General features: G+C 40.5%; 1 protein-coding gene across 2 annotated transcripts in view; it reads left to right on the top strand.

Annotated features, from left to right (window-relative positions):
* The window catches only part of BCKDHB (branched chain keto acid dehydrogenase E1, beta polypeptide), an 88266-nt gene extending 65926 nt beyond the window's left edge, over nucleotides 1-22340 (top strand). Inside the window, exon 11 of one of the 2 annotated variants that reach the window (XM_015410058.1) lies at nucleotides 22312-22340. The gene's annotated coding sequence lies outside the window, so the exon portion shown is untranslated. Of the gene's footprint in view, nucleotides 1-3906; nucleotides 4986-22311 lie in introns of those variants that run through there. The other variant, XM_015410056.1, reaches the window with a different exon arrangement.
* The last annotated feature ends 4114 nt before the right edge of the window (nucleotides 22341-26454 follow it).

Raw genomic sequence — 26454 nt, forward strand, 5'->3', positions numbered from 1 at the left:
AAGTTCAAATCAGATTGCTTTGATGATTGATGAACCTCATTCACCCTTAATATATCAGAATTTAAAGCTTAAGGTCTTTCTTATTTGAATGGCTAATGGTCACAGCTCACTGTTCAGTATGATTCAGATCTTTTTCTGAATAGAAAAATATTCTATAATGGGTATAAATATTGTTTACTTATAGAACTTGTCAGTTGTCTGTGCTGAAGATGAATACTTTAATGTTTTTGTGCAGATTTATGTAGAATGAAAGATAAATTGACAAGTGTATATAGTTCAATTGAAAATCTGTCAAGAAGTTGTACATTATATAAAGAATTTTGTTGGTGGTAACTTCTGCATTGTCAGTTGTTGTCTTTGTCAGCCGTCATTTCAGATTGATACTCTTACATTTATCTTCTGAACTGCATCCTTATACACAAATAAAAGACTATCACTCTTTCTTTGAGAAGAACTTAGAGTGGCATGATTGTTTTTTAAAACATTTATGTACTGCTTCTCCACTAAGAATGCTTATTTATTATTATTTATTCATTTATTGAATTTCTACCCCACCCTCCCAGCCAGAGCCGGCTCAGGGTGGCTTACATAAAAACAGATGATGATTCCTATACCACCACTTTTGTCTCAATTTGGTTTCCAGTAATTACCTATTTTTCGCATACCGACCTTTTCTCATACCTTCCTTCTTTAATAGATTAACTGTAGATTAACTCAATTCATGTGGCTTGTTCTTCTATGTGGCTTTTTACTTTAAATTATATCCACTGTTGTTATGTTAATCTTTAGTTATGGATTAGCTCTATTGGATGCATTTTAAAGTATTAGTTACATCTAGATTTGTTGGCTCAAGTATTAGTTTAGCACTGTCTTCTATGTTAAGGTTTTTATACAAGCTACCATATGTTAGTCTTTAATAAAAAAGATAAGTTACATTAAAACATAAATTACAATTAAAACAATTCTAAAACCATCTAATGTAATAAACTGCTAGTAGTCGTTATCATTAATTTGATGGTGGCAGCCGTTATTCGATGCTCTCAACTCACAGTCGGCTTGCAATCTTGGTTTCCAATTGTCCTTAAGGTGGTTGATGTCCTTTAGGCTTTTGGTGGAAATTCCAAGAATCCAGGGCCCTCTCTCATTCCACTGTTAGTTGTTAATTATTGATGGTGGGGGCGGCTCCCAAAAGCCTGGTGGAAGAGCTCCGTTTTACAGGCCCTGTGGAACTTTAAGAGATCCTGCAGGACCCTGATCTCTTCTGGGAGCTCATTCCACCAGAACGGAGCCACCACCGAGAAAACCCTGGTCCTGGTTGCCGACAGCCTAGCCTCCGTAAGACCTGGGAGGGCCAAACAGTTCTGGGCCCTTGATCACAGTGCTCTCTGGAGGACATGTGGGGAAGGTGGTCCCCCAGGTATGTACCATCCCTGACCATAAATGGATTTAAAGGTAAGAACCAGCACCTTGAAACAAATCCAGTATGCTATCGGCAGCCAGTGCAATGCCTTTAGCACAGGCTGTATGTGCTCCTGTGTAGAGAGCCCCATCAAAAGCCTGGCATTTTGCACCAGCTGCAGCTTCCGGATTTGAGACAAGGGCAGCCCCATGTAAAGGACATTACAGTAGTCCAATCTCGAGGTAACCATTGCATGGATCAGTGTTGCCAAGTCGTTGCATTCGAGGAAGGGAACCAACTGCCTATCAGCCGAAGATGGTAAAAGGCCAATTTGGCAGTGGCTGCTACCTGGGCCTCCATAGTTAAGGAGACATCCAGGAGCACTCCCTGACTCCTAACCTCCGGCGCTGGCACCAATGGTGCCCCATTGAAGGTTGGGAGTGGGAGCTCTACCCTTGGGCCACCCCGACTCAAGCACAGGACCTCCGTCTGTGTCGGATTCAATTTCAGTTGGCTTAGCCAAAGCCAACCAGCACGTCTTGTAACACCTGGTTCAGATTTTCTGTTTTGGAGTCAGACTGGCCCCCCAACAACAGATAGAGCTGGGTGTCATTCGCATACTGGTGATATAGCAGCTTATGCCTCCGTGCAAGGGGGTGCACATAGATATTAAAAATAATCGTGGACAGCACTGACCCTTGAGGCACACCACAATCCAGTGGGTGCCTCCAGGATAGCTGTTCCTTCAGTGCCACCCTTTGTCCTCGACCTTGGAGAAAGGAGACAAACCACTGCAAGGCCAGCCCCTGGATTCCAGTGTTGGTGAGGTGGTGGGTCAGTAGCTGATGGTCCAACAACAACATCACCGCTGATCCGCCTTGATCCAGATGCTTTCGGAGATAGTCCGTGAGGGCGACCAGTGCCGTCTCCGTCCCATGGCCTGGGTGAAAGCCGGACTGGAAGGGGTCTAGAATGGAAGCATCATCCAAAAAGCCATGTAACACAATTGCCACTGCCCTCTCTATTATCTTGCCCAAATAGGGCAAGTTGGAAACCGTCTGATAGTTAGCCAATTCGGCCGGGTCCAGAGATGGCTTTTTCAAGAGAGGCCAGACCACGGCTTTCTTAAGTGCCTCAGGGAACAGTCCCTCCAAGATGAACTTGTTGATAATCTCCCGCAAGGCATCTCAAAACCCCTTGTGGCCAGCTTTAATTAGCCATGAAGGGCACGGGTCAAGGGAGCAAGTGGTAGGGCACACAGTTAGGAGCAATTTGTCTACTTCCTCTAGGCTGAGCAGACTGAAATGATCCATGACTTGACTAGAAGACATGCATGGAGCCTCGAGCTTGCCCACTATGTCAACTATAGCACGAAGGTCACAGTGGAGTGACAAGACTTTATCTGCAAAATAGCTCGCAATGGCCTCACAGCCTATAGTCGATTCCCTAGCATTTGGTCTGCCTTGCGGCCAAGCAGTAATGGACTGAATTGTTCTAAACAATAGGGCTAGGCAAGAGCTTGCAGACACAATTGCAGCTGTGTAATACTCTCTCTTGGCAGCTTTGACTGCCACCATATAGGATCTCATAAACGTCCTATAAGATGTTCTCGTAGCGTCATTGTGAGCGCTCCACCACTGTCTCTGTAGCCATCTTAGCCTTCATCAGCTGCAACTCCTGGGTAAACCATGGAGTGAGCCTAGAGCAAGGGCGCAGAGAGCATCAGGGAGCAATCTCATCAATGGCTGTCAAGAGTCGATTATACCAATCCTCTACAAGCTCATCTAATGAGCTTCCAAGGGGCATTGGAGTAACTCAGCCCCAATAAATTCAATCTTCACCAAACTTGTACGGCAGGTAGAAGAGAGTAAGCTGGAGACTTGCTGCGAGTTTGGCATCTAGCTTGTGGGGGGGTGTTCTACTGCATCACAAATTCAGAAACCACACGCACCACTGACTGGTCTATTAAACAAAAAGATCCATAAAAATCCATGGTGCATGAAACCCACAGACCATGAACCTATACGAACCTCAATTTTTCTGGTCCATACCTATCCCTAGTTAAGATCATAAAAGAGCCAAGATTAGAACAAGGAGAAAACAAAAAATCATTCAATGATCAACTAAATGCCAGTAGAGGCAGTCTTAGTCTGATGCTGAAACGTGCTCAGAGATGGTGCCAGGTACAAGGGAAGGCCAAGAGTATTCCAAAATGGTGCAGCATACTCACTGAATGGACCCATCCTTCATGGTTACATAGCTTCTGATCAAAAGGGAGTGATGACATGAAGAACATAATGTCCGGGTGGGATTATATGGGGCCAGGTGGCCCTTCTAAGTAATGTACTAGGGTACATTAGCCTTTATAGGTCAAAATTGGACTGTGAAATCAGACCCCAAATGCATAGGCGCGAAGGAAGATCTTTTAACAATGGAGTGGTATGCTGCTTGTTGTTTGTTTGTACTGGTATAGTACTTGTTTATACCCTGCTATTCTTCCCAATCAGGACTCAAATATTATAACCTTACCAAAACTATGGGGAAAACCAAGGGACTAAAAGGTGGAAAGAACCCTCCAAACCGATGCCTAGAACACCGCAAGAAAACCAAAACTCTTCTGATGAAGACTCCCCCCCCCATTAGAATTGGAGGAAGAAGAAGCCCGGACAAGTAAAAGGAAAAGAGAAGACTCCTTAACTAAAAGGCATTTACAGGAGATGCCTACGGACCTAAAACAAGATTTAAAAGAAGCGATAAGAAATAGCATCACTCCTATTGTTAATAAGTTGGATGAAATTAACAAAAAGTTACTGAATGCACAGGCAAAAGGTGGAGACAGCGGCTGCCAGTATGCAACAGAACTCTAAAGAAATAGCTGAATTGAAAACTTTTGATGGATGGGCGAAAAGCAAGCTAATGTTGTTAGAAATCACGGGAAACCAAAGTAAAATTTTGTGGAATTTCCCTGAACTTTGATTTTAAAAAGGACCTTACTGTTGCTTTAAACAAGTGGCTACAGGGAATTATACAGATTCCGGGGCCAGTGGTAAACAATGCTTACCATTTAAATCCTCCCCAAATGGGCTCACCAGCACTGATACCTGATATCATGGCAGAACTTAAGGACACAAAGACTAAGAGGAACCTTTTGGAAATTTCCAGGAAGAACAGAGGTCTGAAGCTCAAAGACACTTTGGTTTAATTGTACCCAGATATTCCTTTTGAAATACTAAATGCTAGGAAAAATATGCGCCCAATTGCACAAAAGCTTGCAGAAAAAAACTACAGGTACCGCTGGCTTCTGCTTGGCCATATATCAGTTACATACTGAGGACGCCTATATACAGCCCACAATCTAACATCTGGTGAGGAGCTTCTGAAGGCGTTGGAATTGGACTCGGGCTAGGAAGCTAAAAATCGATAACTGGAAGAAGAGGAAAGTACCACAAGACTGTAAATAACTACATTGGAGGAGATCGTAGTTACAGAGCTTTCCCCCCCTCCTTTTTCGTTCTATCTTTTCCCCAAGTAAAGTAGTCCGGAATACAAAGAGCAGAGGAGCACACGGGAAGGGCTAATGAGACACCCCTACACACACCTTCCTAGTGGGCCTTCGGAACTGCTCCGGAGTCCCGGTGGGAGGGAACGCTGATTAGAAGAGCTCCAGTTAAAGAAGAACATAATCATAGTAAAAGATAATAAGATAGCAGAATAATGAAATGGTGTAATATATTTCTTTTTTTCTTTCTATGTTACTTTATTGTACTTCATTGTGTATTATCAATTTTAAAATGAAATATATAAAGAACATATGTTCATAAACATAAGGAGACCTAACAAATCATTACTCAAATAGATATAAGGAAAATTATGGGAAATAGAGTTTATAATTGCATTTGTACTGGAGTAATTTTGAGAGGCAGAAATATTTATTTAGGCATGCTATTTTCTATCAGACTTAATTAATGAAGTAGAAGCAGAATAGAGTTGGCAACTTGTAGTAGATTATTATTAAAGAATATTAATTTTATTTTCTTGTAAAAAAGCTTGTAAATTGTAAGATTTTGAAATTAATAAAAATTTAATTTAAAAAAAGAAGTCAAACTAGACCGCTGGTTTAGTAAGCATTCCAATATCTGCATTGTGGACCAACTGAAGCTCCCAAACTGTCTTTAAGGACAGCTCCCTGCATAACAAATTATAGTAATCAAGATCCATAGTAGTAAAAGTTTGGGTAACTCTGGCCAGACATACTTCTTGAAAAAGGGTTGCAGGTGACAAACCAATCGAAGCTGCCAACCTACTCCTTCAAGGGCAATATAGCCCCATTCAGAATAGGATGTCTTCCAGTTCCATGATCAGAATCAACAAGCAGCATCTGTGCCTGTCTTGACCTTAGTATATTGGCCCATTATTTTGCAGAACAGCCATCATCACATTATAATCAGCTGGGAAGATTTGCATGTTATCTGCATATTGATGGTACTTCATTCCATATATCTTGATGCTGTCTCCTAGTGGTTGCATGTACAATTTAAACAGTACAGAGGGAAGAATTGACCTTGAGGAACTGCATGTCATGTCATATTGCTGAATGAGATTCCCCCACTTAGTGAGCATGCTTATCTATCTATCTAGTACTGTTCATATGGCTATCACCTTAAGCAGAAATTAGAACAAAAAAAATTAAAAGACCTTAATCAGTATTATTTCTCTTATGTTTGATTATTGTGCCTATGAATTTTGCCACTGAGAGGGTCCTCAACTCATATGAGCATCTGCATGTTCTATTAGAGTATGATACTTTATTATATCTGCCCTCCAAAACTGCCAAGGGAAGAATGTTCAGTCTTGCCAAAGTAAAAGCTCTTCTTAGTTTTGGGACTGTCAGTTGATGAAGATATTTCGGCAGTTGCATCAGGAGGGCAATTCCCAAATGGAGTGTTGAACATACCCTGCACGCCCTAATAGACGTACTTGTAACATCCAATTTCCTTACAGATTTTTAAATTCGTTTTATACATTCTCCCTCAATTTTTAAAACCTTTACTTTAAAGAGAAATGCTTTAATCCAAGCCCTAGGTTCCATCGATGATTCACCTAGTTCCACTCTCAGTGCTATGCCCGAGACACATCTAGTAGTAGTCAATAAGCATAGGAAAAAGTCATACTGGATGCATCCCTTTTTTCAGAAGTGGTCTGAATCCAAACGTCCGAACCATACAAGAATTGGTTTAGAACTTTAGCATTAAATACCTTTAAGGCCAAGAGGACAAATCACCTCCCAATGAGTAGAAGTATTTTACAATTGTCCTCCCTAATCTCAAGGCAGTGTTCCTTGCTAGATCCAAGTGTATTTTCCATGTAAGAGATGCTTCAGAGTGGATTCCCAGATATTTAAATTGATAGACCTGTTCCATAGGTTGGCCTGCTTTGTCCCATTTGAAGATTCCCCCCTTTTTCCTTTTGGTAAATACTATGACCCTGGATTTCACCACACTGATGGGACAAGCCCTCATGATAAGAGTAAAGCTTGATATTTTTTTCAGCTTGCAGAGGCCCACTATTGATCTGGACATTATCACTGCATCATCAGCATACAGAAGGACTGGAACTTCATGCTTGGATAAATGTGGAAGATGACAGTGAGCATGTCAGGGAAAGAACCAGAATATTTTAGCATATGTAGGTCCCGTTCACACGCGGCTATTTGGTCCGGGAGCGGGACAGTTCGGGGCCGGATCAAACCGGCGCGATCACACCACCACATCTGGGAAGCGTCTTGCTTCCGTGGCCGAACTGTCCCTTTCCCGGGATAAGCCGGCGCAAACTAAACCACCTATCTAGGTGGTTTAAAGGGAAGCGGCGCGGCAACGGGGCGTTTGATCGCCGCCGCTTCCCTGCGCCGGCTCAACCCCGGCCCGGATCCGAACTGCGCATGCCCGGACATGCGCAGTTCGGCCGGCCCCCGAGTAGGGCGTGTTTTCTCCCCGGCGTTTGATCGCGCCGGGGAGAAAAGGCGGCGCAGCCGGGGGATCCGTGAGATCCCGCCGCGCCGTGTCAACATTGGTGCGGCTTTTAAAAGCCGCGCCTTTTCCCCTGCGTGTGGCAGGGGCCGTGGTAGATTTTAATGATCAGTGACCGTATAGATTTTGATGTTCTAAGGTGGATTAAAAAGGTGCTTGTCAACATGTAAAAGGCATCTTCCATTCTTAGAAGGACTTTTAAAATATCTTGCATTACTAGAACGTTGCATGAGAAAGTTAAGAGTCCAAACAAATTCTATCAGATCTGACAGTCCTTATTACTGATATTTATTTAAGTGTAGGAGGGTGGGGTTTTGTTTTGTTTTTTGGTATAGAAGAACATACAATCATGTATCTTTATATACCATCTCTTCTAGTAGTCCATAAGGTGGTTTACCATTTTAAGCCTCTGTCATATTATAGAGTTAGATGTAGAGATCTTAAATTACCAGACAGTTTGAAGCCCTGGGGCAAGCCCATTTTTTTCTGTTCTAGGTTCTCCCCACCTTGGAATAATAGATGCAATGTTTACTTTTCTATCAAACTTGTTTTTCTATCCTAAACTTGTTTTGCTGATTTAGCAACATAAAACAGATTACCTATAACTGAGTTATCTTTTAGGTAAAGGTAAAGGTTCCCTTGCTCAACAGCCAGTCGAGTCCGACTCTAGGGTTGCGGTGCTCATCTCATCTCCGTTTCAAAGCCAAAGAACCAGCGCTGGCCGAAGACGTTTCCGTGGTCATGTGGCCAGCATAACTAAACACCAAGGCGCACGGAGCGCTGTTACCTTCCCACCGAAGTGGTACCTATTTATCTACTTGCAATTTCTTGCTTTCGAACTGCTAGGTTGGCAGGAGCTGGAACTAGAGACGGGAGCTCACTCCATCATGCGGCAACTCGGGTCTCGAACTGCTGAACTACTGACCTTCCACAGCCTGCAGTTCAGCGTCTTAACCACTTGAGCCACCGCAGCTCCTGAGTTATCTTTTACAATTCTATTAATTTGCTTATTGAAGGTATTTTAATGTACAAAGATCTAGTTTTCTACAAACAAAATTGCAAATATAATACTAAAATGAAAGATAGATGGAAATGGCTGCATCCTAATGCTATCAGCACATTGTCCTCATTCAAAGTGTTTTTTTAAAGTTTTTTTCCCCATTACTTTCCCAAGTTTCTTTTTTTCTTAATGGAGAAATTAAAAAAAATAGTCCTCAGACTTTTTAATACTAAAAATTTGAGCAAGTAAAATTTTGTCTTAAAAAAAACATTTCATACATTTCAAAGAAAATATTTGAGAAAAATATTGGAAACACTTAAAAAAAAGTCTATAGGGGAAAACCCCAGGTTTTCATGTATATATTTTTAATGAGCCTTCATATCTCGAGTTGCATATTTATTTATTTCTATTTAAGGTCCCAGATATTTCATTCCCAAAGAGCTATGTAATCCATTTGTTAGGAAAATAAGTCAAGTATGCCCACTCTCTCCACTTCTCTTCATTGTTGTGATGGAAATCTTTGTTCAAAGATAAGACAAGATCTCAAAATTAAAGGATTAAAAGTAGTAGTAGAAGAGGAGTTTAAACTAAAGAGTTATGCAGATGATGGTCCTTACAATTTCGAACACATTAGAAGCCCGGTATAAAAAGATACCTTTGCCAGAGCGATTATGCCCATGTGGTTCAGGGAAAGTTGAAAGAATTGAACATATTCTACTCCACTGTGTATTTTATGAAACCATCAGTGTAAAGATTATTCATCCTATCCTAAAGAGGTATCATGGATATTCAGACAAGGAGATACGTAGGAAACTATTATTTGATCCTGCCCACAGCTCATAATAAACTGTGCTAAATTTCTAGCAATAGCTCAAAAATACATGTTACACGTGTAGAACAATCTTAGAAATAATCTAGAAGGTCCAGGGGATGCGGAGTAGAATTGTATAACCCCAGGAACACTTATTCAACTGTTATTAGAATATTGTAGAAATTTTAGCAATTTAGTAATTACTAAATACAGTTTTTATTTAAATATTTGATATTTTATAAATCTTACTAGTATCTTTTCTGTATTGACATACTGCAATGATTGACTGATTGTAATTGACTTGCGCTGGTTTTATACCGAATAAACATTGATTGAATTTCGAACCCCCAACAATCTCTCCAATATGTAATAGAGCAAATTGACAAGTTCAGATCCTTTTCAGGTTATAAAATCAACAGGAAGAAAACCAAGATTATTTTAAAATTCTCAACTACTCAAGAAGAGGAGGAATTTAGAGTTTCAGGTTGCAGTGCTGCGAGACGGACGGAGCAGGGACTTGCTCCCAGGCACCGCCGGCTTTTTGTTATCTTTAGAGGAGACTTGGGGGCTCCCACACTCCACTGCACTCCCTGGAGGGGTGTGTAGTGCAAGAGACACAATCCGGGGCCCTCGCCTGTGGCAACAGGTGAATGGAAGCCCATGGATTGTCTCTAGCAAGAAACGAAGAAGAGCACTCATGGCAGCCATGAGTGCCTAGCTGTCGCTTCCCACTAAGAGGGACTTAAAAGTTTGCATTTCATCTGATGAAGCACGGTGGTGAGTACTTCTTAAAGCAACATTATCTTAAATTCTGCTATATAACGTCAACCCTTTTAAAGTTCAAAAAGACTGGAAGGGAGGAGTGAAGATATTTTTTCTTCAGCCCTCCCCACCTCTACTATGGCTAAGAAAAGGATCTAAAGTTAACTGTATAAATAATCTGCTGGGCGAAGAAAACAAGAGAGCACCCTGTCCAATTGATATCTTCAAGATTTATCATCTTTTCTATGACTCTGAACTTTAGTGAGAGCCTAATAAATCTTCTTCTCCTTTTTTATGAAGACTTTGAAATAAATACTGAATTTTGGGATCTGCTACAATTTAATACTTGAATTATAAAGGCTTATATTTTAATGGATCTTATTCTGACCTTTTGTTGTATTTAGTTCCCAGAACAATGTATGTTTATTTCTATTGAAACTGTAAAACTCCACTCTCTTCTGGCTAAATTGCTTTGGAATGTTAACAACTGATACGCTTGTCGCCCTATGTTAGCTTTGTCTAGACCATAATAGTTGCTTACATACACAGTTACACACTCTAAAAATGTTACCTCTGTAAAACTGCATGGGAAAAAACTCTATAGAAACTCTTTGGTGTAAATACAATTTTGGAAAAATGATTTGTAATGACAAATTTCAAAAGACCCCATAGGCTTTTTTGTTAGTTACACCAGATTCTATGAACAATAAACCTACTCAGGCTTCCTTGGAAGACCTCTTGAATACGCTCGCTGTGGTCATAAAAAAGCAGTTGAAGAAGCCTTTCATTCAGTACAGACAGAAATCCAAATATTGACACAACAACTCAAAACTAAGAGAAAACAGCCCAAACAGCGAAAGAGGAGGAAAAAAGATCTGACTGCCTTGAAAATACAGAGGACGCCTACAAGCAAGATGACTGGACTTATAAAAAAGAATCTATGCCTACAAAGAGAAATATACTAGAAACTTTATAAAAGAATTATGGCTGATGAAATTCCCAAATTAGTGACTTTTTTACCATCTCAGATAAAAAACAAACAAACCTATTTATGGAATTAAAAGCTACTACCAAGAGGGAACATAATGGCTATTTCCAGAAGACAATTTTTACACTTATAAAGGAAAAGCACACAGGATCAAGACTTTAAAACTTAAGAGGAGGAACCAGAAAATCAAGAAAAAGTTGATATCTATAAAAATTCTGGGGAAAGTATGAGGGAATTCCCTCTATCTTAGGACTATATCATTTATAATTGAGGGAATCCCAGATATTTTTGATGGAGTAAGATCCTAATATACTTGTATTCAGAATAAAGAGTCGTACACTTTACAATATAATTCAAAAATTTAATAGCATGTTTAGGGAAAGTTTATTCTAGGAGAAAATACGAAACTGTATATTCATATATTTGCAAACTCTATATAATCAATTTATGGTGGAAAAATGAGACAGATGTAACTATTGTATGAGCTTCTGTAATGGAGAAAAGATCAATATGAACTACTGTATCCCCAATTATATGTTTGTTTGTTTTGGAAAATAAAAAATGTTTAAAAAAAGAGGAGGAATTTCAGGATGTAACGTAACCAGCAATCCAGTCAAATATCTAGGAATATATCTCACAGGACAGAATGATACACTATTAAATGATAATTACATGACAACCTGGTCCAAAATACAAAAAGATCTTGAAAGATGGCCCAAATTACATCTATCCTGTCTAGGAAGAATTTCCGCTATAAAAATGAATGTACTACCAAAATTAAACTTTTGGTTACAGATTATTCCAATTTCAATTCCTGCAGAAACTTTGAGTGACTGACAAAGACAAATAAATAAATTGGTATGGAAAGATAAGAATAGTTGGTTGCAACAGAGCCGACTGAAGTTAAATCCATCCACGACGGAGGTTCTGCACCTGAGTTGTGGGGTATTGAGTCAGGAAATCAGGCTCCCGACCTTCGATGGGGCTCCATTGGTGCCAATGTTGAGGATGAAGAGCCTGGGGGTGTTCCTGGATGCCTCCCTTTCTATGGAGGCCCAGGTCATTGCCACTGCCAGGTTTGCCCTTTTCCATCTGAGGCAGATCAGGCAGTTGGCCCCATGCCTCAACTCCCGGGACCTCATGTAATGATCACTTCCAGACTAGATTATTGTAACTCTCTCTATGTGGGGCTGCCCTTGACTCTGCTCTGGAAATTGCAGCTAGTGCAGAATGTGGCAGCACAGGTGTTGACGGCGACACCTGTGCGGGCTCAAATCCACCCAGTGCTACTTGAAGTGCACTGGCTGCCTATTGTATTCTGGATCCATTTCAAGGTTCTAGTGCTTACCTTTAAAGCTCTATACAGCCAGAGACCAGCATACCTTCAAGACCGCCTCTCCCCATATGAGCCCTGTAGGACATTGAGGTCTTCTGGCAGTCCAGGGCCCCAGGGGCATTCATCTAGCCTTGATCAGGGTGAAGGCTTTTTCGGCCCTGACCCCTGCCTGGTAGAATGAGCTTCCATATGAGATCAGGGCCCTGGTGAATCTATTACAGTTCCACAGGGCATGCAAGATAGAGTTTTTCCACCGGGCTTTTGGTTGAGGTGGTGGGCGTCCCTCCCTTTTCCTAGCCAACCCCCCACCAGTGGCCTGGTTCCAATTTGACATTGGGGCACCACTGCTAGATCCAGATATGATTGACACCTGAACAGGTTATTTTAAATGGTAGTTGTGATTTTATGATCTGTGATTTTATGTTGTCTTAATTTGTTATTAAACGATTGCTTATGATATCGATGTAAACCGCTCTGAGCCTGCTTGCAGGGAAGGCAGTATATAAATCAAATAAATAAATAAAATAATAAATAAAGAAGCCAAGAATAAGATTTAAAGTATTCCAAGATGAGAAGAAAAAAAGTGGTCTGGCAATACCTAACATTAAATTATATTACCAAGCTGCTGGGCTAGTTTGGGTATCATAGAATCATAGAGTTGGAAGGACTAGACCATCTAGTCCAACCCCCTGCCCAATGCAGGACCAGCCTAAAGCATCTCTGACAAATATTCATCCAGCCTCTTCTTCAAAGCTGTCACTGAAGGTGAGCTAACCACCTCCCTAGGCAGCTGATTCCACCTTTGAAGTACTCTGACCGTGAAAAAGTTTTTCCTAATATCCAGCCGATACCTTTCTGCATGTAATTTAAACCCATTGCTTTGGGTCCTATTCTCTGCTGCCGACTGGAACAGCTCCTTGCCCTCCTCAAAATGACAGCCTTTCAAATATTTAAAGAGAACAATCATGTCCCCCCTCAATCTCCTCTTCTCCAAACTAAACATTTTCAAGGCTCTTAACCTTTCCTCATAGCGCTCAGTGTCCAGACCCCTGATCATCCTTGTCGCTCTCTTCTGCACCCTCTAGATTTTGCCCACATCCTTTTTGAAGTGAGGCCTCCAGAACTGCCCAGGTGCAGCCTGACCAAGGCAGTATACAGAGGGGCTATGACCTCCTGCGATTTTGATGCTGTGGCCCTTTTAATACAACCCAAGACTGAATTTGCCTTTTTATCCAGCGCATCACGCTGACTGCTCATATTTCATTTGCAGTCCACCCTTACCCCAAGATCTTTTTCGCATACACTACTCCTCAGAAATGTATCCCCCATCCAGTATTTGTGCTTTACATTTTTGTGGTCAAGATGTAACACTGTGCATTTATCTTTGTTGAATCAATACATGGGAAGAGATTAAAGGAAAAGGAAACGAGATACAATGGTGGATATACTTTCAAATTGCTTCTAGATTAAAAATATCTGTACTAAGAGAGGAGTTATTAATGAAATTACTGATTTTATAAAGATTGTCTCACAATCTAAAGACCATTTATTAGGGCGAATTTACAAATTATTGTTTCAATATGATTCTGAAGAAGAAGAAGTCAGATCCTGCATGATTAAATGGATGCAAAATTTCAGTGAGGAAATATACTTTCGATGTTGGGAAAATCTATGGACTAAAGGTATTAGATTCACTGCTAGCCAAGCATTAAGGGAAAACTGGTACAAGATGTTTTATCGATGGTGTGTCACTCCAAAACATATTGCTAAGATGGATAAGAATTACAAAGGGGCCTGCTGGAAATGTAAAAAAGAAGGTGGCACATTTTAGCATATATGGTGGACCTGCATCAAGACGAACAGATACTGGAAAAATATACATGATGAAATTCAAAATATTCTAAAAACTAAGTTCCCGATGAAACCAGAGAATATGTTACTAGGAATCTTACCAGAAAACATAGACAGAACCTCACAAGACCTACTTATTTGACAGCAACCAGAGTAATATTTACAATGAAATGGAAGTCAGAAGACTGTCCTGCAATACAGATCTGGAAAGAAAAACTAGCTGAGTATCCAACATTGGCAAAACTAACCAATTACATAAACAAAAGACCACTGAAAGAATTTCTACAGAAATGGCAATCTTATTACTTACATTATGGGATTAATTAATTATTTTTAAATCCTGGAATAACCTTAATATATTAAATGTGATTATGGTATTGATTATAGTTCCAATCCTTGATTCAGTATTCCACTGGTAATTAAATTTAGGTAGGCGCAGGGCAGCTTAAATGAAGTATATAAAGCAGCTAAAACAAAATTGAGTAAAATCACAACAATACAATTATAAAACGTAACATAATATAATATAAAGTGCTAGTACAGTTTGTATCAAGATGGTGGGCATTAGCAGCATTCACAGGGAATGCCCTACCCACCGCATACAATTCAGCAAGGAGGGCTGAGGGAAAGAATAGGCAGGAAACCTATAGCTTTCTTTCAGCTCAAAAGAAGGAATATAATCTCCTGGTAGATAGACGGAAGAAAGAATACACTAGAGAAAGGTGGGCCAATTTAATTGAAGCAACCAGGAATAAAAATACATCTCTATTTTGGGGACTGGTGTCTAATAATACATCAACTGCTGCTTCTCCGTTAGCCTCATGTATCCCCTCAGATATATGGATGTCCTATTTCCAAAAAATGTATGAAGACCCCATACAATTCTCTCCTGTAATTACATTAGAAAATTTGGAAAAATGGGCCCCAGTATCTGCTCAAGAGGTAAAAGCTTATTTTGTCAGCTAAAGAATGATAAAACTCCCTGTCTAGATGGAATCCCCCTGGAATTACTTAAGGCAGAAAAGGACTGTTGGGCCACCTTGCTAGCCTCCCTATTCACCTTTATCAATGAAACTGGCCTTATCCCCAAAGATTGGGGTATGGCCATTGTTTTCCCCATTCATAAGAAGGGAAAGAAAGAGGATCCATCAAATTATAGACCAATCAGTCTTTTAAGTACTATATGTAAGCTCTCTATTAAACATCTGCTTGAAAATTGTTTGGATTGGTTAGAGCTGGAAGATATTATAGTGGAAGAGCAGGCAGGTTTTAGAGCTGGTAGGTCTATGCTAGATCATTGTTTGACGTTACATCTTATTGAAAAATACCTCTCTGGTGGACAAACATCACTCTACACTATATTTGTAGATCTAAAAGCAGCTTTTGACACAGTTTCCAGATCTAGGCTTTGGGGGAAATTATAGGCTTCCGCAATCGATAAATGACTGCTATTTCTCATCCAGGCCATTCACAAGCAAACTGCCCTTAGAGTTAGGTGCAGTCATCTAGGACATCTGACTGACCCTGTCCAAACCTCTAAGGGAGTCAGGCAGGGTTGTCTCCTAGCTAGAGATGTGAAGGCCCGGAAAAAACCCGGAAAAATTCGGGAAAAAACCAGTTTTTTTCCGGTTTTTTTCTGAAGCTTTTCCCCCCCCGAAAAATTGAAAAAAGAAAAGAAAAAAAATTGATTATGGAACGTTTTATTTTAACATGATGAATAAAATATTTTAAGACAAGGTGTTCAAATATTTTCCAAATCATTTCTAATATATATATATATATATGGTATCAGATTGATCTAATTTCACTGCACTGCGGACAAGCAAGTCCTAGGTTACAAACTGAACTCTCCAATGCAAGAACAAGATGCATTTCTTCATTTAGGAGTTGCTATTGTCAGAAGAAAAGAAAAACGTTTCAGTTTTGTTTTTGCATGTGGGTGGGTATTCTGTTTGTAATAATTGTTTGGATACACTATATTTTTAATATGCTAGTTGTGCTCATTTCATGCCAAGTAAAAATGTCCATAGTCATATTTTATGTTCCTAAAGTAACAGAATGACTTTCAATCTAGAAAAGACAAAAGAAATGCTAATGTAGCATTTTTTCCCATTTTCCCGAAAATTTCCGTTTTCCCCGGAAAAAAAACGGGTTTTTTTCCGAGCTTCAAAATTTCCAAAATTTTTACATCTCTACTCCTAGCCCCTTTTTTGTTTCTTTTTACATCAATAATCTGGCGAATTTTATGTCAGATCCTGGATTTCATCCCCCTAAACTAGCAAACTGGCAGATTCATGTGTTACTATACGTGGATGAAGCCGTAATACTCTCCAGAACTCCCATAGGGCTGAAATGAGCTCTGAAAAAAATGCTCCCTTTACTGTGACACTGAACATCTTATAATTAATTATCAGAAAACTAAGATTCTGGTTTTCAGGAAAAACTCCAAGATCAGACGATGGGAACTTCAGGGGCATAAGTTGGAACAAGTCTCCAGCTTCAAATATCTGGGCGTAGTATTGCAAGCTTCCAGCTCCAATACAATTTATTGTAGTTGTGCAGCTGATGCAGGAGATAAAACAGCAAATAGTATTTTGAAATTTCATCGGTCTCATGGGGGGCACTATGTTCCGGCCACTCTTAGACTGTTTAAAGCTAAGTCACAGGCCCAGCTGACTTATGGAATAGTCCTGGGGCCACCATATGCCACTGTTGGTTTTATCTTATATTTATTATTCATATGTTTTTATGTAAAATTATTGAGTGCACTGGTCGTTGACTGTAACAGTAAATTTGACTTGACTTGACTACTTGAGTTGTTATACACACACATACACAAACCTTTATTGGCATATGTCAGGCTACAGGAAGAAACAGATAAAGAGGTAACAAGGAGAAATAAGTCAATCATATGTAACTATGCATTGTACAATTGATCCTTAATGACCAAACTTAGAAATAAGGCTACCTTTTCAGTTATTTCAGGTGACGAATCAGGAGATGGCGCACCTTCAAAGCATCCGAGCTGATATATCTGTAGTCTGCAAACAGAAGCAGGTCTACCCAATCATTTTGCTGATGGTTTATAAAGCATCTCAAAAATTGTTCTAACACTTGGTTTGTTCTCTCTGTTTGCCTGTTGGTTTCTCCTACTACATTTGGCTCAGGGGAATGCTGTAGACATAGTTTATCTTGATTTTAGTAAGGCTTTTGATAAGGCTTCACATAATATACTTGTTGACAAATTGGAAAAATGTGGTTTGGATCCTATGACTTTTAGGTGGATCTGTAACTGGTTGACAGATTGCACCCAAAGAGTGCTTGTGAATGTTTCCTCATCTTCTTGGAGAGGAGTGACAAGTGCCTCAAGGATCTGTCCTGGGACCTGTTTTGTTCAACATCTTTATCAATGTTTTGGATGAAGGGATAGAGAGAATGCTTATTAAATTTGCAGATTATACTAAATTGGGAGGGATAGCAAATATAGTAGAAGACAGAGTCAGCATATAGGATGATCTTGACAGGCTGCAAAACTGGGCTAAAAGTAATTTAATGAATTTCAATTGGGATAAATGTAAAGTTCTGCATTTAGGTAGGAAAAATGAAATGCATAATTATAGGTTGGGGGAGACTTGTCTTTGCAGTAGTATGTGCGAAAAGGTTCTAGGAGTCTTAGTAGACCATACACTGAACATGAGTCAGCAGTGTGATGTGGTTGCTAAATACAAATGTGATTTTGGGCTGTATCAACAGAAGTATAGTGTCCAGATCATGTGAAGTGATGGTGCCCCTTTACTCTGCTCTGGTTAGACTTCACCTAGAGTATGGTGTTCTGTTTGGGGCACCACAATTTAAGAAGGATATAAACAAGCTGGAACATGTCCACAGAAGAGCAACGAAAATGGTGAGGGGTCTGGAGATGAAGACCTATGAGGAAAGGTTGAAGGAGCTGGGTATGTTTAGCCTGGAGAAGAGACGAAAGGTGATATGATAACCATCTTCAAGTACTTGACGGGCTGTCATCTAGAGGATGGTGTGAAGTTGTTTTCTGTTGCCCCATAAGGTCAGACTAGAACCAGCGGGTTGAAATGAAATCAGAAGTTTTCGGCTAAACATTAGGAAGAACTTCTTGACAGTTAGAGTGGTTCCTTTTTGGAACAGGCTTCCTTGGGAAGTCGTGGGCTCTCCTTTGGAGGTTTTCAAACAGAGGCTAGATGGCCATCTGACAGCAATGCGGATTCTGTGAACTTACGCAGATCATGAGAGGGAGGGCAGGAAGGGTTGCCTCAGTGCTGAGTTCTTGTGGCCCTTTTTTACATGCCCAGGAAAATGCTGATTGCCACTTTGGGGTCAGGAAGCAATCCTGGAGGTTTTTTGTCATCTTTTGGATGTGGAACGGCGGTCAATGCAGGTGTGGAGGGGGATGTTTTTGTAAGTTTCCTGCATTGTTCAGGGGGTTGGACTGGAAGTCCCTTCCAACTCTATGGTTTTATGATTCTACGATTCTATGTAGCTTCCTGACAAGTGTTCCTTATGGGGAAGCGACAGCCTGGGAAGGCCCCGGGGTTACTACAACCATTGGAAACCCTTGAAAGACTTTGGCCAGTGATTTCCAGTGATTTCCTAACATACCTTCCACCTAGCAAGGGGACGACAATAATATGGGTGGTCGTGGATCTGTTTTCAAAACAGGCACACTTTATCCCATGCAAACAGCTTCCCTCAGCAAACTAAGTGGCCCAAATGTTTATGCAGCACATTGTGAGACTACATTCTATTCCCTGGAAGATCATATCGAATAGGGGAACACAATTTGTGGTGGGGTTCTGGAGGGAATTGTTAAAACTGCATGGGGTGGAACAGGGGCTCAGTAGTGCCTATCACTCAGAGACGGATGGCCAAATGAAAAGTACTAATCAGGTGTTGGAACAATTTTGAGGTACTATATAAACTACCAACAAGGCAGTTGGGTGGACTTGCTACCTTATGCTGAATACAGTTATAATAACTCGGTGCATAGCTCTACAGAAGCCACCCCTTTCAAAGTAGTCTATGGCTATGAGGGAACCTCTCTACCCCAAGAACCCCGAGAGAAGGGGCCCAGTGGATTTACAAACTTGGCGGCCTGAGTTAACAGTGGGCTGTAATTCAATGAACTTTAACCAAAGCAAGGGAAGATTACAAAGTTCAGGCTGACAAGAGATGGGCCCTGGAATAGGACCGCCACCCCGGGAAATCTATGTAGATTTCCAGAAAAAAATTGAGGGGTTTGCAACTCGGGAAAAAACTGGGGTGGAAATATGTGGGCCCTTTCAAGGTGATGCTAGTCATAAATAAAAAGGTTGTTGAGCTGGAGTTACCCAAGAGCTTACAACATGTGCACCATGTTGTAAGGATCTGGGGCCTTTGGAATGGAAACTTCGTCCAGCAGCTCCCCCTTCCCTGAATGGCACCAGGAGGTGGAAGAAATTTTGGACTCTAAGATATAGCATGGCCACCTCTACTATTAGATCAAGTGGAGGGACTTAGACCCCAGTCACAACAAATGGGTGTGGGGGGAACACGTCAAGGCTCCCCAGCTGATGCAAGCCTTCCATAAACAGTTTCCTCTCAAGCCGGGTGGATAGGGGCTTTGGGAGGAGCAATATGTCTAACTCAGTACTTTGTTTGCCATGATGATTTCTGTTCTCTGTGATGCTTTCACTTTACTCTGGAGGGGGGGAGTTCATGGGGAAAGAAATGTGTAGGAACGCACTTCGCTAGACGCCTGTAACATTTTCTCAAGTCGCTTCTCCCGAGCAGGGGAGAAGTAGCATCCTTGAAGCCTTTGCTGCCAGGCGCGCTGATAGGTAAACTGGGTAGGGCACATGGGGGGGGGGGGGGAGACTGTGCATCGGCTTGGCGGGATGTATGACAAATATGATTGGGCCATGGCATGAGGGGGTAGTTTGAAGTAGGTATAATAGTGGGCTTGGTGCCAGTGGCCACCAGTTCTGATAGAAGTTGGCTTACACCTGTAACGACTGCATATCTCAATAAACAAATCTTGCAACTGAAGAGTGTTGTTAGGATTGAGTAAGTACAGGGTCTGACAAATTGTCACCATATAATTGCATTCAATAAAATCGCATTCAGTAGCCTTTAGCCCGCATTTTAGGTTTAATTGATAATATTATATTTACAGTACTTTTGTAACAGGATAGCATTCTGTAAAACTGAAACGGCAGCAGTTGTACACTTTGGATTCCAATTTCCTCTGCTCACCCTAAAATACTTCTAACCAATGTGTTTTCAGTTATTCCTCCTCCTGTTGCAGACTCCCACTTTATCCCCTATGCTGATCCACAGGCTCCAGGGGTCCTTGGGTCAAATCTGGGTGGCACAACAGTCTGTAGTAGTAGGAGAGATGCAGGAAATTTTCCCATCATCTAGTAGAGATCCACTTACTTAAGTTAGGATCCACTCCTTTGGCATTAAGAACCCATTGTGAGATCGGTGGCAAATCTGTCATTTATTTTAAAGACAGGTGTTTGTAAATTAGAATTATAAGATTACTTGTGGTGTCCTCTATATCATAATGCATATTAAAATGCACACAGCTCCCAGTTTCTATACTTCTTAAATGTTGAGAGATGAGACAACCAAGAGCTGTTCACACATTATAAACATATTGGATACACAGTATGATGTGTGAGGTGTCAGCACACACTCTTTGTTATGTTCATATGTATTAGAGATCTAGGAGCCCTATACTCATGTTGAAGTTGCACATTTGATCAACACAGAGGAGTAGAAGTAGGTACAGGTTGCCCTTCCCCCCCCTTTACTGGCTCATGAGCTTGGCATCTGCACCCAAAGGAAGTATATCAGTATAGGTCCCCTCCCTGTGATTGGGAGTGCAGCTTTTTTGAATGTTACCCATTACAGGGATAGAGGCTGAGTTTAGGCTGGCAGTTTGGCCCAATATAGGCACGTTTCAGAAACGTTTCACAAACGGATTAAAGGGGCCGTTCACACAGGCACATCTGTCGCGTTCCCCAGCCATACTCAACTCGTCTTGTAACGCTTCCCTCCCGAGTTTAAAAAATTCCAGGTGAAAGTGGTTGATCCCGCTTCCCTGATGTGTGCACACTACAAGCCATGCAAACAAGCCGCATTGATCATTGCTGATGCACATATGCACATAGATATATGTTGCTGGAGTGAGAAAAAGCCGCTTACAGCCGTGCTTCTGGGCCAACAGTGCAAACGCTTCCTTGTGGCTCCTCTCGGTATGCTCCCGCATAGTCAGTGCAGTGTGACTCCCTTTGCCACAACTCCCTTGCGCTTCAAACTGCCAGTCTGACCTCAGCCAGAGTCTATGTGTGTAGACTTCCTTTGCACTTAGACACCATGTTTATCAGTCAGCAGAAATGGAAATGGGGCAGGCAGGGCCAGCATACTCCTCCCTGCTCTCCCTCTACATTAACTGACTGAACCTGTAGAGGTGTTGTACAGTACTGGGACCTCTTGCAAATTTCTTGCTGTGTGTGCATATGAGATGAAACGTAAAAGACTATTTTGAAGACATCAGTGAAAGGGATCCTGGCGGTACTCTCTTTTGAGATTATAGGTAATGATAGTATTTTTCAGCACTTCAGACACGTTTTGAGTTTTCCACTCTTACACCTAATCCTTGCTGACCATAATAGTAGTTATTGAGAAAGGAAGAAATCGCTTTATGGTAGCCAGCCGTGAAATATCTCATTTTCAAAGGGCTTTTGGAGGATTCTTGCACCAGATATGAGTAAGATTTAAATACAACGGGAAAATGGCTTTCCATAATTTTTCTGGTGAACAATAAGAATTTAGGGAGTAGTCATTTATGGAACGTATCCATGAGATGTATGGATTTGGAAGCACTTTAGCTAATTCTTCTATCCATTACAATACTTCTTGCAACTAACTAAGTTTTTCTTTAAGTCCCCGGGCTTTTGCTAGCAGATAAATTGTGGTCAACAACAACATTTTTAACTTGTAATATACTTTGGAGTGTCCTAGGATGTGAGATTGAATTAATTACACATTTTTATCATGCTTTCATTCTAAGCATAAAATAAAAAAGAAAAATATGCATTTTAAAAAATGGATTATCTCAGTTTGTAGTGCCATTGCGGAAGAAACCCTCAAGGAGGGTATAAAAACAAGAAGAGGAAGCAGCATGTGGTTGGGCTTTGTTTGACCTGATGGAAATTGCTGCTGCTAAGCATCCCCCTGTCACAACTGAGGATCTTTACCTTGTTTGTTTTATGTTCTGTAGTTAAAAAATCTCTGTACCAGGGTGCCTTGCTTTGCTGAGTGTTCTTTGACCACCAAAATCCTCTAGAAAGAGCCCTTGGCTCAAGCAAGAAAACAGCCTCTGGCACAGCACAGCTACGTGAAAGATTGCATTTTAACTTACATTGTGGTTTGGATGATATTCCACATTTCCCCCTGCATTTTAAAATAAGAATAGATCTTCAGAGCATTGATAGTTCCAATTATTTAAATTATCATGCTGACCTCAAAATGTAGATGGCAGTGTGCACCTATTGAACCTGTACTTGTGGATAAATGTCTTTTAAATGTGTTTGCGGCACAAAAGATAATACTTGTGGAGGTTAAAATGTATAGCACATAATAATGAAACTCTCTGTTAGGAAGGAAAAAGCAAAATATAATATTTGAATGTTTTGTATTCCTAAATGCTTTGGAAGTTAAGCTCTTAAGTGAGCCTAACATGTATATTCTGATTTAAACTTTCATTGAAAAATAAAACATGCGGATATGTATCATGCTAGTTTGTGTATTTTCATTTATAAACTGTAGTATAAATCTGTTGTTTGGCATATAGTCTGTATAATATAGTTTACTACAAGAAATAGTCCTTGGAAATAGACTTACATAGAAAGAAGTATTGCATAGAAAGAAGTATAGATAAAGCATTTATCATCTGACCGTAGAGTTGGTATAATTATTCCTCCCTCCCTAATCAAACTTAGACCTGCTATGAAAACAATTTCAATAAGACAACATCTTCTGGATATACTTGTAGGAATCTGAACTACATAACTTTAGGAATCTGAACTAGCTTTTTCACGAGGTAATAAGTCCTGACCTGGAATGCCTGGGCTAGCTGGATCTCATCAGATTGCAGAAGCTAAAAAGGGTCTGCCGTCATTAGTATTTGGATGGGAGACCACCAAGGAATTAGGGGTTGATACTCAGAGGCTGTCAATGGTGAAATACCTCTGCACATCTCTTGCCTGGAAAACCCCATGGGGGTTGCCATAAGTCAGGCATGACGTGATGATACTTTCCACCAATAATAAGCCCAACATTTTGTTTGTAGATGTTGATGATACTATTAGAGAAAACATCCATCCTTCATAGAAACTTCAGAAAACCACAGCACATAATAACAGTTGCCTTGTGAGTGCCAAGATTGTGTGAATATTTCTGTATGTGAAAGCCTCTAATGTTCTTAAATGTTTGCAGATCCAGTTTTGAAAGCCAAGTGGGTAACTCCGTATGATTTAATTACTCCATGAGTACTAGAGCACATCCAGTGTTCATTTTCATTATGAGTTCATGAAAATCAGGGTTTTTTTTAAAAAAAAGTTATTCTAATGTCCTTAAGATCTAGAGATGTAAAAACAGCTAAACCCTATACATTGTTCTAGAATTAATGTTGCAGAATTTAATGGATACAGAATCAACAGCAGCCAAAACCTTTGATTCAAAATGAGAAGGTTTGGGTAAATTGCTGGTTCATTTATGGTGCCCATATGATACTAGAAGTCAAGGCTGGAATCCAGTGAACCATCGAACTATTTCCATGAGCCTAAAGGGCCTTTTAGACTTGTTTTCGTTGAGCAGCAGCTTTCTATATCGCAAGGTTTTTTAACCTTAATGGAATTTTTAAAAATGTTGTTGCATGCATGGGGTCAGATGTTCATAGAGAAGGCAGACTTGCCTGTCATAGGCCTAAGCAACTGTTTAGATCCTGTCACATGTCCATGTTCTCATTTTGATTGTTAGGTTCTCTATTTTGAAGTGTAAGCAATATTAACTGTTTATAATAAGGGCCTGGGACCAGGGCTACAAAATTATTTTCATGTGTTCAAGGAAGTATCAGAGTTCCATTTTCCACTCAGAATCACCTGTACCACCATTATACACATTCATTAATAGTGTAAATTAATATGAATACTGTGTAGGATTCCACAGAGGATTTCCATGAAGAAATGCTGCTCATAGGCAACAGGATCCTCAGAAAGAGCATGAGGTGGTAACTCTTTCAGCAGGCAGAGGGAATTGGTGAAAATTGCCCTGCACCTTTACCCATAGACATCCTCCATAGGTTCCAAGTTAAGACGTCTCCCATTTAACAGCAAAATAAAGCTAGCATTTTGTATCCTTTCCATTTGTTTTTGAGAGGTATTAAGGTCTCTTCTTAACATGCCAAACCAAAGTGGGCTTTGCTTCTAAATATTACAGTTACTAAATTAATGTAATGATACTGGTTGAGCAGGATAGCACAATTTCTGGTCATTTCATCACTCCTATGGCATGTTTAGGATTGCTTTTGATAGGTTCTTTCTGATGTGGACTCTAAAAGTGCTGCCATTCCGCTAAAACAATAAATGGCATTGGAAGAACATTCAGAATTTTGGAAAACTAAAATAAGATATTTTGGACTCCTTTTTTTTATGCCCCCCGAAGGGAATTTTTTTTATTGGATTTCTAAATACTATGGAAAGGGGAAGGGGTACTAATACAACCTACAAGAAAGGGAGACAGAAAAGAAAATCCAAGGTGTGGTGATAATACACAGTGCTTACAAACATGGCACAAACAAACTCTTTCAGTTGTTGACCTCGAAGGTGACAATTCAGTAAATCATTTATAGAAGCTCTAGCTCATACTGACTGTTTGGAGTATATTGCTTAAACATGTTTAAATCTCTTTTATGCAAACATCAGGCATCCTCATAATCTCATAACATTTAAAACAATAATTTCTACCCATCTGGTTGTTATATTCCACCCATCTGACTGTTTAGAAATTCTTTCCAGAGATTGACTATAATCATCCCAACTTCCAAGATTGTTTGGATTGAATTATTAAACAAAATAGGGTTTGGCTTATATATACATCCTCCAAATACTCATATCATTTAAGGTCTTATACAAAATCTGTATAGGCATCAGATTACTTCCCCTTGCATCTCAGTTACCTTCCCCCCAATCTAATATCTTAATATTGACAGAGCCTGTTTTAATTAAACTTATTGAAGTCTTTCAAGAAGCTTCAACATCTCCTCCATTTATAATCCTAGTCTAAGTTTATATAATACTAGTTCTCAGAGAATCACCAAAATACATTTAATTTAAGTAGTCACTATCTACCATCCTCCTTTTCTATATGAGCCCTTTACCCCTGTTTTACCAAAAAACACCCCCCCCCTTAATCAAGGTTTTATCCCAAAAAATCTTACCTTAAAAGTCTTCTTCTCTCAGTCTTCTTCAGCCAGCAGTCCATGTTGTTAATATCTTCTGAAAATCCCTATATATAAAAAAGATAGCTATCTTCTGGACAATTAAACCACCCATCAACCTTTCCCACAACATTTCTTATAATGTAGATCATTCCTACTCTTAGCTCTGTCCCCCCTACCAGAATAAATAGGGTTTTTTAATTTTCTGAGAGCAGAGTCCCCCCCCCGCTTATCGGAGGAGGACTTCGCTCCTTCGCCACCCTTTTCAGTTTGTTGGAAAGGAGGGGCCAGACTGAAGAAAATAGAGAAGAACCGATGGGATGACCCGGCCTGGCTCCTGCATACTCCCAGGTTCAGGGGTGCAAAGCCCCGGGCAGAATGGGAGGAAAGGTGGACCTCCCACATATTTCAAGATGACCCCGAACATCTTCTGGTTGCCAACATGTTAACTGAAGCCTTGTGCACCGATCGGGTGCTGGCTGAGCTCAAGAGTGAGATGGAAGAAATTAAGGACAGGATGAAGTTCCTCGTAGAGAGCCTTCCTCGAGTGGTCAAGGAGCTGTTGAAGGAGGGAGAGAGCTCTGAGAAGGAAGGCGGAAGAAAGCCCAGACCTACAGCCACCTGAGTGCCCCGCTGCTCCACCGCCAGGACCGAGACCAGAGCATGAGCGGCCCTGAGATGCTCTGGAAGCAACCTTGGACGGTAGCCCCGAAAAGCTTGCATTCTTTGTGAACCAGGTGCAGAAGTTCCTGAGGGAGTGGGG

This window comes from Gekko japonicus, unplaced genomic scaffold (assembly GCF_001447785.1).
Source record: "Gekko japonicus isolate JY-2015 unplaced genomic scaffold, Gekko_japonicus_V1.1 scaffold311, whole genome shotgun sequence".
In the NCBI taxonomy this organism is placed as follows: Eukaryota; Metazoa; Chordata; class Lepidosauria; order Squamata; family Gekkonidae; genus Gekko; species Gekko japonicus.